Genomic DNA, 17406 nt, shown 5'->3' with positions numbered 1-17406 from the left:
TGTTTGTCATCACATTGACCTTTCTATTTACAGGTGTAGTTATGATCAGTTTATACACATTGCATATCTGTGCTTGTTTAGAGTTGATGTTCTATCCAAGAGGGTTTTAAGCTTCACTGGTGAGAGTGTCCAGGTGATACATGTTGAGGGAAGATGAGAACATAGCAGGTTAATTGCATGCATGCTTACAATACACATAAATCTAGTAGCAGGCCTGAGCGAAGGCCCAAGTGTCTTCTGCTTCTTATTTGAGACCTGCGCCAATTCAGTCTACTTAGAGATTGGTGACGAGGGTCCATTATTAGCCCTTAGAGGCCCTGAAGCTTGAAGTTATTACCTTAAAAGGAAGGTGTTATCAAAAAGAGAAGTTATATGTCTGTTTATAGTTATTAAGATGTACAAGATGTACCCTTGTCTGTAAACAATGACTGGACATAATGTATTTTTGACCTGTATTGACGTGTATGTGGGGGTGTGATCCTCTATGCTATAAAATCAGAACCCAGTGTATTTTTGTCAGAGCAAACAAGGCATATGCTGATGGTTGTTCTCCGTTGTCAATAAACTCATCGTTTGATTGCACTTTTCTGGAGCCTCCGTCGTTTGTTGTCTGATCTGCAGTTGATCGATCTCGCTTCAAAGCCTCAACATCGCATTTAATCTGTTATTAGACTCAATTGGCTTCTCTCAAAATGTAAAAGAACCCACCCACCACTTTAATCACACTCTAGATCTTGTTTTAACATATGGCATAGAAACTGAACATTTAACAGTGTTTCCTGAAAACCCTCTGCTGTCTGATCATTTCCTGATAACATTCACATTTACAATAATTGATTACACAGCAGGGGAGAGTAGACTTTATCAAAGTAGATGTCTTTCTGAAAGTGCTGTAACTAAGTTTAAGAATATAATCCACCCACTGTTATCATCTTCAATGCCCTGTACCAACATAGAGCAGAGCAGCTATCTGAACGCTACTCCAACAGAGGTCGATTATCTTGTTAATAATTTTACCTCCTCACTACGCATGCGACTCTGGATACTGTAGCTCCTGTGAAAACTAAGGCCTCAAATCAGAAGTACCTGACTCCGTGGTATAATTCTCAAACACGTAGTCTAAAGCAGATAACTCGTAAGCTGGAGAGGAAATGGCGTGTCACAAATTTAGAGGATCATCATTTAGCCTGGAGAAATAGTTTGCTGCTTTATAAGAAAGCCCTCCGCAAAGCCAGAACATCTTACTATTCGTCACTGATTGAAGAAAATAAGAACAACCCCAGGTTTCCTTCAGCACTGTAGCCAGGCTGACAAACAGTCAGAGCTCTACTGAGCCAACCATCCCTTTAACGTTAACTAGTAATGACTTCATGAACTTCTTCACAAATAAAATTTTTATCATTAGAGAAAAAATTACCAATAATCATCCCAAAGATGTAATATTATCTACAGCTACTTTTAGTACCATTGATGTTAAGTTAGACTCTTTTTCTCCAATTGATCTTTCTGAGTTAACTTCAATAATTAATTCCTCCAAACCATCAACGTGTCCTTTAGACCCCATTCCTACAAAACTGCTCAAAGAAGTCCTGCCATTAATTAAAACTTCAATCTTAAATATGATCAACCTATCTCTAATAATCGGCTATGTACCACAGGCCTTCAAGCTGGCTGTAGTTAAACCTTTACTCAAAAAGCATCTCTAGACCCAGCTGTCTTAGCTAATTATAGGCCAATCTCCAACCTTCCTTTCATATCAAACATCCTTGAAAGAGTAGTTGTCAAACAGCTAACAGATCATCTGCAGAGGAATGGCTTATTTGAAGAGTTTCAGTCAGGTTTCAGAGCTCATCACAGCACAGAAACAGCTTTAGTGAAGGTTACAAATGATCTTCTTATGGCCTCTGACAGTGGACTCATCTCTGTGCTTGTCCTGCTAGACCTCAGTGCAGCGTTCGATACTGTTGACCATAATATCCTATTAGAGCGATTAGAACATGCTGTAGGTATTACAGGTACTGCACTGCAGTGGTTTGTATCATATCTATCTAATAGACTCCAATTTGTTCAAGTAAATGGAGAGTCCTCTTCACACACTAAGGTCAATTATGGTGTTCCACAGGGTTCAGTGCTAGGACCAATTCTATTTACATTATACATGCTTCCCTAGGCAGCATCATTAGAAGACATAGCATAAATTTTCACTGCTATGCAGATGACACGCAGCTCTATCTATCCATGAAGCCAGGTAACACACACCAATTAGTTAAACTGCAGGAATGTCTTAAAGACATAAAGACCTGGATGGCCGCTAACTTTCTGCTTCTTAATTCAGATAAAACTGAGGTTATTGTACTCGGCCCTGAAAATCTTAGAAATATGGTATCTAACCAGATTCTTACTCTGGATGGCATTACCTTGGCCTCCAGTAATGCTGTGAGGAACCTTGAGTCATTTTTGACCAGGACATGTCCTTCAACGCACATATTAAACAACTATGTAAGACTGCTTTCTTCCATTTGCGCAACATCTCTAAAATTAGAAATATCCTGTCTCAGAGTGACGCTGAAAAACTAGTTCATGCATTTATTACTTCCAGGCTGGACTACTGTAATTCTTTACTATCAGGATGTCCTAAAAACTTGCTGAAAAGCCTTCAGCTGATCCAAAATGCTGCAGCAAGGGTCCTGACAGGGACTAGAAAGAGAGAGCATATTTCTCCTGTTTTGGCTTCCCTTCATTGGCTTCCTGTTAAATCCAGAATTGAATTCAAAATCCTGCTCCTCACATACAAAATCTTAAATAATCAGGCCCCATCTTATCTTAATGACCTTGTAGTGCCATATCACCCTATTAGAGCACTTCGCTCTCGCTCTGCAGGCCTACTTGCTGTCCCTAGAGTATTTAAAAGTAGAATGGGAGGGAGAGCCTTCAGTTTTCAGGCCCCTCTTCTGTGGAACCAGCTTCCAGTTTGGATTCGGAGACAGACACTATCTCTACTTTCAAGATTAGGCTTAAAACTTTCCTTTTGCTAAAGCATATAGTTAGGGCTGGACCAGGTGACCCTGAATCCTCCCTTAGTTATGCTGCAATAGATGTAGGCTGCCGGGGATTCCCATGATGCATTGAGTTTTTCCTTTCCAGTCACCTTTCTCACTCACTATGTGTTAATAGACCTCTCTGCATCGAATCATATCTGTTATTAATCTCTGTCTCTCTTCCACAGCATGTCTTTATCCTGTCTTCCTTCTTTCACCCCAACCGGTCGCAGCAGATGGCCCCGCCCTCCCTGAGCCTGGTTCTGCCGGAGGTTTCTTCCTGTTAAAAGGGAGTTTTTCCTTCCCACTGTCGCCAAAGTGCTTGCTCATAGGGGGTCATATGATTGTTGGGTCTTTCTCTGTATTTATTATTGTGCATTCTACTGTACAATATGAAGTGCCTTGAGGCGACTTTTGTTGTGATTTGGCGCTATATAAATAAAATTGAATTGAATTGAATTGTTTGGAGCATGTGTTTGTGCGGGGGGGGGGGGTTAGGTGGTGGTGGGGGGGCGTGAACATTTTTCTTGTAAAACAAAGGGGGGCCTGGCAAAAAAAGTTTGGGAACCACTGCTCTAGCAGATCATCACATGAAGGAACCTTTTGAATACAAGCACGCTCATGCTTACAGGTGTACACACGGGTGCTCAAAGACACAAACTACACCCTTTTTGGCTCCTACCTCAAAGCACACTGTGCGCTGTCGATCTTACGTGCTGCACAATAATATTCAATATTTAGTATTTACTGTTATATTCACATTGATTATTGCGATGATGTTGTTTATTATAGTATATATCTTTTTTTGCTTGTTTTCTCTTTTTTCTTTCTCAACAGGTGATCCAGGTGATTGATATATGTATTTTTTGTCTGTTTGTTTTGTTTGTTTTTGTTTTTTGCCCCTTATCACCGTTCCTCTTCCCCGGTGTTTTCTTTCCCTACCTCTCTTTCTTTCTCCCTTTTCTTTCCCACAGTCATGTCTGTCCTGTGTGTAGCAAGTGAAAATAAAATAAAATAAACAGTAAAAACAAAGGCCAATCAAATGGTCCAATACGGCAAGGCCGGGATGGTCCATTTTGTAAAGTAAATGCGTTAGGCATCTTTCTTGGCCTTTAGACAATAATTCTGATGGCAAAAGAACCAAACAGGACAGGTGGAGAAAAAAAAATGGAGATTTTACACCTGGAATTTAAATCTCTGAAGGAATCCCTGGAGTTCAGCGAGCAGCAGGTCGAAACACCTGCTGCGGAAAATGCCAATCTACGAGACTCGGTCAAATCTCTCTTCGAAAATGTGACCCAGCTAAACATAGAAAATAAAAAAATAAAAGAGACCTTTATCAATGTACAAGCCCATAGCATGAGAGATAACCTTGTGTTTGCTGGTATTCCAGAATGTCCCAGAGAGGACACGGAAACGACTGTGAGAAGCTTCGTTAAAACTCACCTGAAGCTGCCGAAGGACACGGTGAAAAACGTAGGGTTTGAAAGCGTGCATCGCATCGGGGCTCCAAGGACTGGAGGTGGGAGACCATGTTGTGGCCAAATTCGGCCACTTCAAGCAGAAGGAGCAGGTGAAGAGTCGCGGCAGAGGACTGAAAGGAACGGATTTCAGCGTGAACGACCAGTTCCCCAGAGAGATCCTGGAATGGAAATGACCTTTGGGTCATAAAAACTAGACATGAGGAGCTATGGTGCTGACGTTTTTGCAGCTATGTGGCAGACATGTAGAATTAAAATATATAAAGTGACGGTTTTGTAGGGGAGGAGGGAGCAGACTATATTATACACATCCGGCCTGTAATGCTTCAGATCTGCAGATGCTTAGCACCGTGCACATCTCCCTTTTCGGAAGGTAATGATGGAATAAAATTATTATAAATACTCTGACCACTCTGAGTCTGCGTCTTCTTTGTCCGGTCTGAAGAATAAAAGAACCTGGGATAATCGCTGTCATCAACGTAGACCGGCTCTATGTGGACGGACAGCTCTTCTGCGACCCCGGCACCACTCCATGGCTGTATTGACCGCAGACTACATAAGAATCCGCTACAATATTCTCTTCACTCACACTCTCTTGCACTAATATCTCTTTAACTTAGCAATATCAGTTTGCTAATTCAGTATAACCTCACCGTCACTCTCCGTCAATGCCTTAATTGGAATGTTTATGTTTTTATTCCTTTTTTCCTCTCTCTCTCTCTGCTCTTTGGTTTCTTTGCTTCTCTTTTCTATCACTGCGTCAATCACCTGTTTCCCTACCCATCCACAAACAACAGCCTCTATTTCTACACACGATCACACACATTTGTTCAAAGGCAAAACATTTACAACAGCCTCACAGCACACACAGATGTAGGACACACACACTCAGACATGTACACACTTGCTCATATTAGTTAATATGCACACACATAGTCAAACGTATGGAGCTTCTTGCCACACATTTTTCTTCTCTTTATTTACAAACAAGTGATGTGTTTCCATTTTCCTCAACCGTCTAAGCGACACACACAGCGTACATCATTAGCCCTACACACACAACTATGGGCACACTAAGGTTTGTCACATGGAATGGGCATGGAGCTGTCTCCAGAGAAAAAAAGGTTAAAAATATTTAACCAACTACTTACAACTTAAAAACCTACAGGCAGACATTTTATTACAAGAGACTCACAGGCCTGTCACAGGTTTGAATTAACTTAATGTGTTTTCAACCTGTTATAATTCTAGACAAAGGAGAATAGCAATTTTAATATGTAAAAATATACATTTCACAATACTCAACACAGTTTCAGATCCAGAGGGTAGATTCCTAATCATTAAACTAGCTATACTTAACCAAAAGCTATGTATTGTAAGTATATATGGTCCAAATGTTGATGACTCCTCATTCTTCCACGGATTTTTAGTGCACTCTCCGAACACCTAGATTACACACTTGTTCTTGGGGGTGACCGCAACCTGGGACTAAATGAAGAAATGGATGGGCTCAGTGCAGCAGGAACTCAGTGCAATTTGCAGTCCACAAATATAATCAAACAGTATATGAGCGACTTTGGGCTTTAAGATGCATGGGGCTTCCTTTACCCCAACAGTAAGGAATTTACCTTCTTCTCACATGTCCATCATTCCTAGTCTCGTCTGGATTATCTCCTAGTCAGCAGCTCACTGCTGAGTGACATCTCAGACACTGAGATACACCCTATAGCTGTCAGTGATCATGCTCCTGTATCTTTAACAGGAATACATAAGAAGAATACTCCACCAGGAAAAAACTGGAGATTTAACACATCCCTACTGAAAGATGAAGACTTTATCAAATACTTAAAAAAAGAATGGATGCTATATTTAGGCTATAATGACATTCCTGGAACATCAACATCTGTCCTCTGGGAAGCAGGGAAAGCTGTGATGAGAGGTAAAATAATTTTTTTCTCATCACATAAAAAGAAAGAAGAAAAAATAAAATGTTCAGGAACTAGAAAAAACCATCAAATCCTTAGAAAAAGCCTATGTTGACCATTAAGATCAAGAAATATTGAACAAAATGTGCAAAACAAAACTAGAATTAAATGAACTTATTAATAAAAAGAATCAATTCTTAGTACAAAGTCTTGGCTTGCAAAATTTTGAACACGGTAACAAATCCGGTCAATTTCTAGCTAACCAGTTAAAAATGAATAAAGAAAAAAGAACAAAATATATCCTGTCAAAGATTTATCTGGGAACACAATATATGACCCTAAAAAAATAAACAACATTTTTAGGGATTTCTATGAAACCTTATATACACCACAAATAAACCCATCTAAAAACAAAATTGATCAATTTCTCGACAACGTAACAAAATTATTAGACACCCAAGCAATGGCACTGGATTAACCACTGACACCAGGTAAACTCCAGCAAGCCCGGACAAGTATGCCCAATAATAAGGCTCCAGGTCCAGATGGCTTTCCAGCAGAATTTTACAAAGAATTCTGGACAACTCTGGCACCAATTTTTCACAGAATGCTGCAGGAAATCAAGGAGTATGGCAGACTACAACCAAATATGAATTCTGCAAATATTAGTCTCTTACTAAAACCAAGCTATCGTCCAATATCCCTTATAAATGTGGATCTCAAAATAATCTGCGAAGCTCTCTCAAAGAGATTAGAGAAGATAACCCTCCTTTTAATTCATCCTGACCAACTGTTTTCATAAAAGGCAGGCACTCATCAACAAATACGCGTAGATTATATAATTTAATACACTACTCATGCAGTAAAAACATTGAAACCATAATATTGTCTCTTGATGCAGAAAAGGTGTTTGACAGAGTTAACTGGAAATTTCTGTTTGCAACCTTACACAAACTTGGTTTTGGAAACTCTTTCATAATCTGGTTAAAAATATTATATAATTCCCCAACAGCTTTTCTCAGAACAAATGACCAAACATCCTCGAGCTTCTGTCTCCTGAGGATGATCTGTTACTTTTTCTCCAAAAATCCATAGTAAAAAAAAGAAATTTAAGCCCAGCCAAGCTGAATTACAAACACCACCAAGTGTGGTACAATTTTTTACTCTAAAAACCCCCAAATTATTGTCTAAAATATACAGAACACTTTCTAAAATAGATGAATCAATATCCCTTCCTATTGCAAAATGGGAAGCAGATTTATCAGTCAGCTTAGACCTAAGCTTTTGGTCTCAGATATGCTTAAAAACCTTTCAATGGATCAGAAATCCGAGTTTGCAATTAATACAATACAAAATACTACATAGAGCGCACTATACTAGTCATCAGATGTTCAAGATGGGATTTACATCTTCCAAAAAATAAAAATAATCTTAATTCTAACCAATATAAAAACCATCTAATAGACCACATTAGTCTTGATACAGCCTCTGCCACCACATTTGATCAATCCCTTTGATTGGCTTCATCACCTAGTGGTGGGGGGGTCATAGTTTGGTCCTGCCTTTGCTGTTGTGGTTTATATGGGGGTAGGGACGGGGTTAAGGTGTCTGGGGATTCCCTAGGGACATTTTCCCTTGAGGGCCTAACCCAGGGGTTGTGGCCATGACCTGGTTAGGGGCTCTGGTGGCAAATCACCTTGTTGTTGAATTTTGCTATATAAATGAACTTGCCTTGCCTTGCCTTAGATGGTGTTTTCCTTGTGGCTGCGTACAGCAGAGATGGGGGAGGGTCTGTGCTGGCGGACGGCCTTGGGGGTGGGCACGTTATACAGCATCCAGAGGATGGTCTGTGTATTCAAACCCACCTCTGGCGCTGGTGTCCAACCCTCAGTTTTAAATGCAAATAGACACTGAGGGTTTTCAGGAGGAGCCATGCTGCTCTCTGGCAGGAAGCACCATGCCCTCCTGTGTTTTAAATGCACATTAGAACAGCAAGCAGCAACGCTACATATGAGCGGGCGGAGGGAGGTTTGGGGTCTTCACTCACCCCCATTCTCTGTTAACCGTCAGGGCTGGGGGGCTTGGAGGAGGTGTTGGCTGTCCGATTGGGGTCTGGGATGCGAGGCCTCCCTGCTACTGCAGATACGGGGGCGGTCTGCTTGCCTCCACCCCAGGGAAAAGGGTAACATCTTCTGGGTCTAGGTGCGGTTTGCCCCTCTGGGGGCGATGGTACCTGGACCTGGGGTATAGAGTATGTTTGGGGAGTGTGATTGTGTGTACAGAGTCTTTTTGTGTCTGTCTCCACGTCGGGTGAGTGCAGAGTATTTGTTTCTGTGTATATGGGGGGAATGCACGTTTGTATCTGTGTGCGCCTGTTCATCTGTTTCTATATGTCAGGTCGATTCTTAGACTCCACCTCTCTTGGAACATCTCAGGGTCTCCAAGGTATGGAAGCCTGTCTCCCCTCATCACACTCCCTGCCGGTGGCTGTTGCCCTCAGACATTGGTGGTTCTTGGTGTCTGGGGCTGGGCGCTAATGTATGTAGCGGCTCACTCCTGGTGGCAGCTTGGCGAGGCCTGGTGCTTGTGGCCCGGCTGGGCCCCTTCCGGGGAGTGGGGGTTCCATACACCTCTGGCCTCTGGGCCTGGGGCTCGGTTCTCTCTGGCACAGGTTGCCAGCAACGACGGCAGACACGTCACTGCAACCCCCCACTGGTCTCTCTCTCCCTTATCCGTTACAGGTGAAACAAAGCTGCTTCTTAGGATGATTACTGATGTGGTGAAGTTTCCTGTTTTCAGTCTTCCAAACTTTTTTTACTCGACAAACTAGAAATATTAGAAACTGCCTGCACCACAGTTTCAGTTGGCAGCACTCCTGACATTTATCAAACACCAAAGGTTAAAATAATGTGTTATGTAGCAGGTCTGTGAAAAGACTAATACACATCAGGAGTTTAACTTCTAAAACTGATTACTATTTTACTTTACTTTGTCTAAAGTGAAAAAAAGCCTCTCATTGCCATTTTGTGATATCAGTTCTATCATTGTCTGCCTCACCTGAATCAGCAGCTGTCAGCAGATGAATGCACAGTTAAATTGAACACAGCCACATGGATTGATATTATCTGAAGTCAGATAATTGAACAGAAATGAAATGGTACACTGTCGTTTTGTTCTTTCTAGACTTTCCTTCTGACTGAGGGTGAAGAAGTCTGACGTAATGTGTAATACCATCTGAAACACTAATTGGCAGTTTTATTCTTCAGAACAACAATGATCCCAAACCCCCTGCTATGACAGTAAAAGCATACTATAACATTCCCAGTCCTCAAACCCTGCACCACGGAAACTCAGTCGTATGTTTGCTTGTGTTTATTTTATTAACAGTGCAGAGCACCTTTCTAGTGACTGTGTCAGACTCCTTCTCCCTCCAGGTCTCAGCATATACTCAAATAAAAAGTATTATTAGATGACTAAACAGAATTGTGAAAATTTAGTGCAAACTGTGCGGAGTGGAGAATGCCGGTTTTTCCTTATGCTGTGCAAACAAGAAAATCTGCCAGTAGCCCTAGGTTAAATCCAGCAGCATAAAAAAAAAAAAAATGAGTGCCTAACTCGTCCAAGAGTTCATCGACCCAGGTCATGGTATAAACATCAAACTGTCACACCTTATTCATCTTACTGTAGACAACACAGAACTGTATATACCCATCTTTCATCCCCACCAGAACTATGGGGCTACACCACGCGCTGTGTGACTCTTCTATTATTCCCATCTGTCGCAGTGCAGCAACATCTGCTCTCTGGAACTCTGTTAAGTAGTTATCATAATAGGGAAGAAACATTACCTTGGCCTCCAGTAACACTGTGAGGAACCTTGGAGTCATTTTTGACCAGGACATGTCCTTCAATGCACACATTAAACAAATTTGCAGACGTTGCGTCTACGATAGCTCAAAGCTTACGGTCACTGTAGACAGTTACGTCTTTTCGTAGGCCCGGAGTCTACGCTGACTGTAGACTGTTTAGACCCTGGACCAAGTACTTTTTTCTTCTATTGCAAAACCGACATTTGACTACAAAAATAAAACAGGAAATAAAGGGAACACGCACAGTGATGCAGACAAACAGCCAGAGAACATGGGAAACACAAATAACATGACAGGCAGGGAGGAACAGAATGAAACACGAGGGAAGCGAGACACACAAACCCACAAAGATAATCACAGCCACACAGATGGGGGAGACATGAGGGGAAATCTAATAATCAAAAAGCTAAACAGAATGACCTAGGTACTAGGTCACAGTGTGTGAATGTGTGTGTGAATTCATATATATATATATATATATATATATATATGTAGAGAGAGAGAGAGAGAGATATATATATATATATAGAGAGAGAGAGATATATATATATAGATATATATATATATATATATATATATATATATATATATATATATATAGAGAGATATATATATATATATATATATATATATATATATATATATATAGATATATATATATATATATATATATATATATATATATATATATATATATATATATATATATATATATATATATATATATATATATATATATATATATATATATATATATATATATATATATATATATATATATATATATATATATATATATATATATATATATATATATATATATATATATATATATATATATATATATATATATATATATATATATATATATATATAGATATTGTTAAGGTTCAATGTTGAGAGAGAATCCATAAATAACCACAGATCCAGGCGTGTGCAATTTAGACGGCATTTTAATGAATACACACGTGCGGAGTCCGAACGCTGTACAGATTCAGCGTCGAACTGAACTTACAATAATTAGACAAAGGTTTTATAGAGGTGAGCATTGTACCACCCCCTCTTCTGTTGTTAGGCAGATTTAATACAGCATACGTCAGCTCCAAAACCACAAATGTTCTGTCAACAACCTTTAACATAGTTTTAAAGAACATTGTCTTTGGGTCGGTGCTTCCCCTCAGCTCGTCTTCGCTGTCGCTTCCCTGTGGGAGATCTGTTGCACTTCCTCTAAGTACGTCGGCACAATTCTGCATTTGCAGCAAAAACACATCTTCACTTCTTGCTTACCAAAATAGATCTATTATGGTGTGTATGTGTGTGTCTGCAGTGTATGCTATGTATGTGTCATGACCTCTCCTGCACTCCGGCTCACCTCACACCCCTCGTCCTAGCCAGACATAAGGCCTGTGCTCGTGCACAGCTGAACTATGTGTGACTTCTAAATGTCACACTCAAATGATGATACTCAAACCATGAAGGAAACTTACTCAAACTGAACATAAATGAACTTAAGACTTACTCAAAAGGATATAAGTGATAAATGATACAAACTTAACTCTTAGCTCTAAAGAATATAAGGATATAAGGATATAACTCCAGGCATATGTCATGTAAGCAGGTGTGTTGCAATTCCTTTCAGAGCTCCTGTTCTCCTCACCTTGTATTGGCAGATCATAACGCCTGCCAAGAGTTTCTGACCTTCACTTGACCAGGAGCCACAGCTCTTTAATAAGCTCAAATGCAATCATGTATAAAAGATTAAAATCATTTTCATAACACAGGTTTTCCTTCTCAGATCTGCCAATAGGTTTGCTCCTCCTAATATAGTCTAAAAGCAACCCCAAGCAAAACAATTTGAACTTTCCCCTATCAGTGATCCCTCTAAGTGTGTGTGTATATCTCGTCTATCTGTGGGTGCACAGAGTGTGCATCTGCTCTCTGAACAGTTTCACTTCTGCAAAAGCATGGCTTGCAGACGCATTTCCTGTCAGCCTGCAGTCAGCTTCTCACCCACTGAAGACTTCAGTATAAAAATACAAAAACACCCAAAAGCCCCAAAACTATAGACCCAACTCAACAATCTGAAGTGAAAATAAAATAATAAATCAAAATGACAAAACATAATACTTCCTCCTCCACAATATATATATATATATAGATATGTATATCTATATATATATATATATATATAGTATATGTACACACATACACACACACACACGAGGGGGTGCAGGACCACCACCTGTCTTTATTTGCTCTGCCCTTTTCTTGGTTGCTGTTATAAACAAACAAACAGATTATTTCAGGGTCTCTTTTCAAGAGACTAAAAGCAATATAAGTGATAACTATTACCATTCTGTAGAATATTCTCATATTTCACTTTTACTTGTCCCCATGTTCTAGTGGGTCCTGTTGTGGCTCTAATGTGAAAGAGGATATAATGGAATATGATATAATAAATTATTTACGAGTTCAATTTGTCAGCAACTTTCTGCCAGCCCTCTCTCCTTGCTTTTGCAGCCTTTGCGGTGTTCCCTTGCGTTTTAATTAAACTCTGAAACTCCTGATATCCCTCAATCAAGAGTTCTTGCTCTGCTGCCGTAAAATACTGAGCGCGCCTTGACATCTTCGCCGACCAATCAAAGGGTTGCCGATCAATGTTTCTACTATCGATCGTAGCCCCTTTTAAGCCACCCAGTGATCTCGCATTACTTCATCCAGCTATACTAATCGTCAACAACAGGTGTGTTCGGAGAACCGGATTAGCGAGCTCAAGGTTAGCGCGATGATTTGATCTTGGATGTGTCATTTGATCTTGGATGTAGTAAGCGAGGTACGAAGAACGGGCCCAAGAAGAAGAAGAAGTTGGTTTGTTTTTGTTGTTTTTTTTTTTGTGCTGTTAGCATGTGCCTTCTTTAATAAAGTGCCAATCCATGGATGTATTTTACTCCAGTCTCGCATCATATTATTGGACAGAACCTATGACCGCCAGCCAAAACTGACAGAGAGAAATACTTAAATCTTTCTGTAATGTATTCCATGTAGATGGAGCAGGAAAGCAGAATGCTTTCTTTCCAAGCTCTTCAGACAGCAGCCTAAATTGTTTGTGCAAAATGTACTCTGTACATGTACTCTACACATGTACTCGGATAAATAAGAGGGCAATAAATCAGATATAGATTTATAGACAAAATGATTCCAATAAACGATCCTGTGTAAAACCAATGACGACCAGTCAACTGGAGAATATAGAGTACAGTGTTGTGTTGTGTTCCAGTTATAAATGTTAATGCCCCATGATAGACAGAATCCAACAGATGAAGAGAATGAGCAGAGGCATTCATATAAATTATGTCACCGTAATCCAGGATGGGTAAAAAAAAGTGGCAGCAACAAGCTTTTTCCCTACTGTGAAAGAAAAACATGATCCGTTCCTGAAAAGAAGTCCAACTTCAGCCTCAGTTTCTTTAATAGGTGGTCAATGTGTGCTTAAAGGGAAGATTTTCTTCAATCACATTACCTAGGTATTTGTATGAGGCCACAGTTTGAATAGAAATGTCTTGAGCAGAAACAAGAGAAGGAAGTACTGCCAGCACCCTCTTTCTGTTTGAGACGACATGACTTTGTTTTTTTCTACATTTTAAACCAGTCTGAGCTGACCCAGCTGAGACTGAATACTATCAAAAGCTAGCTGTCATTGTCTGAAAACCATCTCGATGGTATGACCACAACAATAAATAATTGTATCCTCTGCATAAAAATGAAGTGATGCATCTAGATTTTGTCCCACACTGTTAAGTAAATAGTGTAGGCCCCAGGACAGAACCCTGTGGCACTCCATTAGTGACATTTAAAAGGCTGGAAAAGAGACCACTGAGCTGGTTACCGTCTGAAAAATAATTAGAGAACGAGTCAGCTGCTTGGTCTGAAAGGTCTATTTCCAGTCATCTCTAACATAAAATGCCATGGTCAACAGTGTCAAGGGCTTTTGATAGATCAATAAAGAGAGCTGCACCATAGTTCTTTGCGTCCAGGGCTTCACAGACATCATTGAGATCTTTTAGGGAAATAGTTACACTTGCTGTGCAGTTTTCTGAAACCAAATTGGAAAAGACAAAACAATGTTTTTATCCAGATAACTTTTAATTTGATTATTTACCAGTCCTTCAAGACCTTTAGCTGAGACACAGAGTTTGGAAGTTTTATTTAGTTTAATTATTAAGCATTGAAGAATCACCACTTTCAGTAGGAGGAGTACAAAGGCACACTTCCACATCTCTGGTAAAGTCTTCTGTTGTATAGAAAGATTAAAAATATAAGACACAGACTCACCTACGATATTTGCAGCCAGAAAAAAAAAAGAAAGGAGAAAGATTGATGAGCCTCGACACCGGTCCTGGCAAAGACTTACATACCTCTTCTACCATAAAAGTTGTGTTATGATTTGATGAAATGTTGTGGTTTGTGATCAAATGCCGCCTGTTTTGATGTGTGGCTCCTATTGGTGTGTGTATTTTTATCTCCTTGCTCCAGGGTGAAACAGGCTGGACTGCTATTTGGCTGAATCAACAAGCTCCTGAAGTCCGGATTGGATAACTGAATGGACAGCAGCGTCGTAACCTCCAGCTGACAGTCGCCTATTCTCTTCTTCTTTTCTCTGTAACTTCTATTCACTGCATATATTGAGCACGGCAGCAGGCCAGTAGGAGTGAGAAGCCCTTTTTGTTTGTTGGTCAGAGCTTAGGTTAGAGAATTTTCTTTTCTTTGCTTTTAATTTCTGATACAGAAGAAAAGGAAAAACTAGAAACCTTTTTATTTGTTATGTTGGGCCCTGCTCACATCCAAAGAGAATAAACTGCTGCTTAGCACCTTTAATTGCTTTGCTGCTGACCCCTCTTGGGAGTGATTGGAGTGGGGAGTTGCACCTGCATGTTGGGTCCTGGTTATCACTAGGCCAGGTCGTAACAGGAGTAAAGGACAAATTATTAGTAACTGGGCTGTGTCAGGAAGAGAAAGATATTTTTGCTGCTATTTTTATAATCATCATTACCATTTCATGATTGAGAGTGATGTTGCATTCAGATGCATTCAGATGTTCAAATATATTGGTATCATATTAGTCTTTATTACAGGTCCAAGAAGAACCACTTTAAACTGTGGAGTTGAATCTATAATTTTAAATGTTTTTCAATGCTCCTATATAATAATCTTAAATGTTTCTGTGTAGAGGGCAGAGACAGGAAACACTTCTGAAAGGCTTGCAGAAGTGAAACCGAAAGCAGAGTGAGTGCAAGCCAAAGAGTAGGGTGTTTATTATGCATTTATCTTTGATTTAAGCTTTAAGTAGTTGTATTAGATTGAAACATTTGTTTTATACATTTTACATAGAGGTTAAGATCATTACACACAGGATGGCCTTAGCCTGGTTGCTTGAGTTGAGGTCAACTAAGGTGCAGAGAGCATCTGCGCACAGACAGACAAGACATACACACATACAGACACATATAGTGAGAGAGGTCACCACACGTACGCAGTACACAGCACGCACGCGCCCCCGCACGTGCACGCACACACAGATAGACTCATTTAGTAGGTAAGAGTTTATAACTGCAAAGTTTGGGTGCGTACATGGTAGTCTGTTCCAGGAAGTACACCTGATGGTCCAGAAGATAAGCCTGGGCAGGATGGAGACAGGAAGCACCTGCCGTCGACCCGAAGAAGATGTTTGTTTTAGACTATGTTAAGAGTCATTGTGGTTTTGGGGTGACGTATGCTTTGTTTAAGTCTGCCTGGTAACAGGAAGACTGCCAACCCTATAAAACCTTTGTCTAATTATTGTAAGTTCAGTTCGACGCTGAAATCTGCACGGCGTTCGGACTCACATATGTGTTCATTAAAATGCCGTCTAATTGCACACCGGACCGGATCTGTGGTTATTTATGGATTCCTCCTCAACATTTTTGAACCTTAACAGCTGGAACTACTAGCAGGATGATATGCAAGAAGTTTATCATCAGATACTATGCGAAACAAAGAACAAGAAGCAACAACGTGCTTGTTTAAACAATTGAGCATTTCAGCTTTGTCTGACACATATCTATGCTAAAGAGAATTTCTGCAACTGCAACATCAAGCTAATTGCTGCCAGACTTCGCCCGCATTATCAGCTGATGGAGTTTTCTAGTTTGATCGCAATCACTGTCTACATTCCTCCGTCCAGCAAGGCCGATGTGTTGTGTGGCATCATCGGCTCGGCCACCGCGAGTCTCCAAGCAAAACTGCTTGGGTGCCTTCATCTTCATCACAGGTGACTTTTACCAGGTATCACTCTCCTCCACACTTCCCACTTTTCACCAGTTTGTCAAATGCACCACAAGTGACAATAGAACACTGGACCTATTTTATACTAATGTCAGATATGCCTACATCTCCACTGTCCTCCCTCCACTGGCCAGGTCCAAACACAACCTTGTCCTGCTCACACCAGCATACAGGCCAGTGGTTCAGCACAAGTCAGTGACTGTAAAAACTGTGAGGAGATGGTCTCGGGGGGAGGGGGAGGTGTCACTGACACACTTCGTTAGGCTTTGAAAGCCACTGACTAGACTGTGTATCGGAGTGTATAAAGTGTTGCACTGACAACTCTGTCCCCACCAAAGAGGTGTGCTGCTACCCAAATAACAAACCTTGGGTTACAAGCAACTTGAAGGCCCCATCAATGAAAAGAAAAGGGCATTACACTTTGGGGACCCAAGCAGGTACAAAGCGAGTTAAAACCCAGACTTGTGGAGAGCAATGACGCCTACAGAAAGAAGTTGGAGGAGAGATTACAGGCACACAGGTTCAGGGATGTGTGGAGAGGGTTGAGAGATATCACTGGCTTCCGGAAGAAAGGTGGTGGTGAAACTGTGGAGGATGTGCAGAGTGCAAACGAGTTAAACCAGTTTTTCAACAGGTTTAACTCCATCTCCCCCTCCTCAAATATCTGCATCCCCTGCTGCCCACCTGTAGCTGCCTCACTGATCTATGCTCCTGTGACACCTAGACACTCACCTCTACCCCCCACCAACCCCTGCATTCCAGACAAGCCAAG

This window comes from Oreochromis aureus, linkage group 15 (assembly GCF_013358895.1).
Source record: "Oreochromis aureus strain Israel breed Guangdong linkage group 15, ZZ_aureus, whole genome shotgun sequence".
NCBI lineage: Eukaryota > Metazoa > Chordata > Actinopteri > Cichliformes > Cichlidae > Oreochromis > Oreochromis aureus.
Note: the sequence above shows the minus strand (reverse complement) of the source record.